Source organism: Rousettus aegyptiacus, unplaced genomic scaffold, assembly GCF_014176215.1.
Source record: "Rousettus aegyptiacus isolate mRouAeg1 unplaced genomic scaffold, mRouAeg1.p scaffold_m13_p_6, whole genome shotgun sequence".
Classification (NCBI taxonomy): domain Eukaryota; kingdom Metazoa; phylum Chordata; class Mammalia; order Chiroptera; family Pteropodidae; genus Rousettus; species Rousettus aegyptiacus.
Window position 1 is genome coordinate 85,909,133 of NW_023416309.1, and position 4,017 is coordinate 85,913,149.

The following is a 4,017-nucleotide window of genomic DNA, read 5'->3' on the forward strand; positions in this document are numbered from 1 at the left end:
TTCTAGAAAGGGGAGAAAGAAGGGAGTTTCAGGATCTGGATGGAAAACTGCCCCTCTGTGCCTCCAGCCACTGCACTCCACGGGCGGGGAGCCCTGGTCAGCATAGAGGTCTGGGGCCTTCCTCCCTCCTCCCTCGGCAGCCAACCCCAAGACTTGGACTCGAAGCTGTCCATACCCTTAGCCAGCACTTGGTGGTGGCTGCAGGTAAGGTCGGCAAGATGAACAGGGAAAGATTTCTGCTTCTGGGAACTTGCCTGCTACATATAGTGCTTTCTTCTTTCGGGGAGTTTTATTTCCTTTATCGGTCTTAGTAAAAGAAAAATTTTTAACTCCCATTGGTATTATTTTAGGGTAATAAGGAAAAGATTGAAGAATGAGGGTTCTGTGATCTAGTCTGGGGCCCACCTGTATTTCCGCAACTGAAAAACAAACACAGTGACGAATGCAAGCGCCTAAAGACAATCACAGGGAGGACCCTTCCTGTGCTCCTCTGATGTGTGAGGCTGGGTGTCAGGCCATGGTGAGAGGCTGAGGGAGATGCCGCGCTGGGAGGTAAGCCTTCACTTAAATGCTGGTTCCTCAGCCTCGGCACAAGAAGGCTAAACCCCGAGCCTGCCCTGCTCCACACACACAGCGAGGCGGTGTGTGTGTGATGCAGACAAGGGCCGAAGCCGGGTCTAGGGACTTCCAGCTGGGAGAAAAAGGCACGGTGTCCCAAGTTAGGGCACCAACGTCTGCAGAGTTATTCAGGGGACACTAAGAAGGTTGGATAGAAGCGCAGCGCTCATTTGGGGGAGAATGAACAATGAAATCTGAAAAAGCAAGTAGATAACATTGTGAAGATCTTTTAAATGCTAGGCCAAGGAACAAGGTATGTCCTGGAGAGAGTGGAATACTTTGTTGGCTTGGGACATGGGAAGACCAGGTGTAAAGATTTAGAAAGCAGCCTAATTGAAAAAGAGCACAGCCTTGGGTACCAAAAAATCTAGCTCCACGCTCACCTCCATGTGTGTATGTCCCCGAGCTGAAGGGGTCGCCCAGGATAGTAAGTCCAGGCCACACCAAGAGGCATAGAAATAATAATGGGTGACTATCAGCTATTTTCAATACTCCAGAAATCCTGCATGTGCCTCAGTCAAGCGGCAAAGGCTTACTACCATGCTGTTTTGTCTTTCTGATGACTAGGAGTTTCACCAACCCAGGAGGTAGTACTGGCTACCTCAGGCTGGCCAGAAGCTCCAGTGGGCTGTTAATGATACCTAATGGAAATAGGAAACCTTCATAAATGCAGTATTTTGGCAAGCAAACTATTCTAAAATATCACATGAGACTCCTTGTGGTTGGTGGAGGAGTAGGATCATAACAGAACCTCAGCTCTGAGAGGACTTAGGTCCACTCAGTGGGCTCAGCCCATCAGGAACTGCAAGGAGATGAGATCGACTATAGCTCAGAGAGGGCTGATTGATGAGCGTAATTCCAAATACTGTGATTCTATAATTGGCCTTCTGGAGCTAGCAGGAAGGATTGGCAACAAGGAAAGACAGAAACGACTAAAGACATCTAGGCCCTGAATTAGGAAAACGCTAACAGCATTCTTGCCCACACTAACAGATACTTCCATAGCCACCTAAAAGAGCATGGGCTCTGGAATAAGCCTGAGCTGGGTTCAGATACTCCTGTCCCTGGGCAAGCTCCTGACTCCTTAGTGTGTGAAGTGTGGATAACAACCAGGACCTCAAAGGGGCTTTTTGAACAATCACCTAAATTAGTTAATAAGAATCAAGCTGTAGGCATTAGTAACAGATTTTCAATGTCGGGTTTCTCCATGCCTTTCCCCTTCCTTACACTCATCATGCAGAAGAACCCTCCTCGCAGGGCATTTTCAGAGAACCACCCCCCTTATGAGAGCGGGATCTAGGGATTGTCTCTAAGCACTGAGTTACATGGAGGCTAAGCAAAAGTATTGAGGACTGCTATGGTCTGAATGTTTGTGTCCCTCCAAACTCATATGTTGAAATCCTAACCTCAGCAGGTGATTGTATTAGAAGGTGGGGGCTCTGGGAGGTCCTTAAGCCATGAGGGTGGAGCCCTCGTGAATAGGATTAGTGCCTTATAAAAGGATCCTGAGAGATCCCCTCCCTTTCTATGATGTGAGGATACATGTCTGCGGCCCAGAGGAAAGCCTTCATCTGACCCTGCTGGCACTCTAGTCTCAGACTTCCAGCCTCCGTAACTGTGAGAAATAAACTTCTGTTGTTTACAAGCTACCCAGTCTGTGGTGTTCTGTTATGGCAGCCTGAATAGACTAAGACAAAAAAAAAAAAAAAAAAAATGGGCCAGGAGTGGGGTGCTGCTGTAACTCAAAAATGTGGAAGCAGCTGGGTGTAGAGGGAATGTACGGCAACATAATAAAGGCCATATATGACAAACCCACAGCCGACATCACACTCAACGGTGTAAAGCTGAAAAATCAAGAACAAGACAAGGATGCCTACCTTTTTATTCACCATAGTAACGGAAGTGCTAGCCAGAGCAATCAGGCAAGAAAAAGAAAAAACATCCAAATTGGAAAGGAAGAACCAAAACCCTCTATTTGTAGACAGTATGATTCGATATAGGAAACACTAAAGACTTCATCAAAAATCTATTAGAATTAGTAAATGACTTTGGTCAAATTGCAGGATATGAAATTAATATATAAAAATCAATTTCATATCTAGACACTACTAATGAACTTTCAGAGAAATTAAGAATACAATCCCATTTATAATTAGATCAAAAAGAATAAAATACCTAGGAATAACTTTTGCCAAGGAGGTGAAAGATCTGTACACAAAACTATAATGCCTTATAAGATGAAAAAAACTGAGGGAACAAATTAATGGAAAGATATTCCATGTTCATGGATCGGAAGAATTAATATTGTTAAAATGTCCATAATACCCAAAGCAATCTATAGATTCAATGCAATCTGTATCAAAATTACGATGGCATTTTCACAGAAAGAGAAACTATCCTAAAATTAGTATGGAACCACAAAAGATCCTGAATAGCCAAAGCAATCTTGAAAAAAAACATAGCCAGAGGCATCACATTTCCTGATTTCAAACTATATCACAAAACTATAGTCATTAAAACGGTATGGTATTGGCATAAAAACACATATAGATCAATGGAACAGAAGAGAGAGCCCGGAAATAACCCTATGCATAGACAATTAATTTACAACAAAGGAGCAAAGAATATACAATGGGGAAAGGACAGTCTCTTCAATGAATGGTGTTGGGAAACTGGACCCTTATCTAACATCATACACAGAACCAACTCAAGATGGATTAAAAACTTGAACCTACAATCATAAAACTTCTAGAAGAAAACATAGGGGCTAAGATCTTTGAAATCAGTCTTGGCAATGACTTTTGGATTTTGCACCAAAAGCAAAGTCAAGAAAAGCAGAAATAAATGGGACTGCATCAAACTAAAAAGCTTCTGCACAGCAAAGGAAACAATCAAAAAATGAGTGAAAAAGCAACCTATGGAATGAGAGGAAGTTATTTGCAAATAATATATTTGAGGCTATGCCACCCTGAACAAGCCCAATCCCATCTAATCTCGGAAGCTAAGCAGGATCAGGCCTGGTTAGCACTTGGATGGGAGACCACCTAGAAAGACCAGGTGCTGTAGGTGTAAAAAGTAAAAATAAGGGATTGTAAGCTGACAAGATCCTTGCAATCTGTGAAGTCAACCAAGGACTGCCTTGCAGAAATAAAATAATAATAATAATAATAATAATAATAAATTTGATAAAGGGTTAATATCCAATATATAAAGAACTCATAACAATAGTAAAAAAAAAATCTGATAAAAAAAAAGACAGGAACTGAATAAACATTTTTCCAAAGATGGCAAATGGCCAACAGGTACATGAAAAGGTGCCTGACATCACTAACCATAAGAGAAACGCAAGTCAAAACCACAGTGAGATACCACTGCACATCTGTTAGAATGGCTGTCATC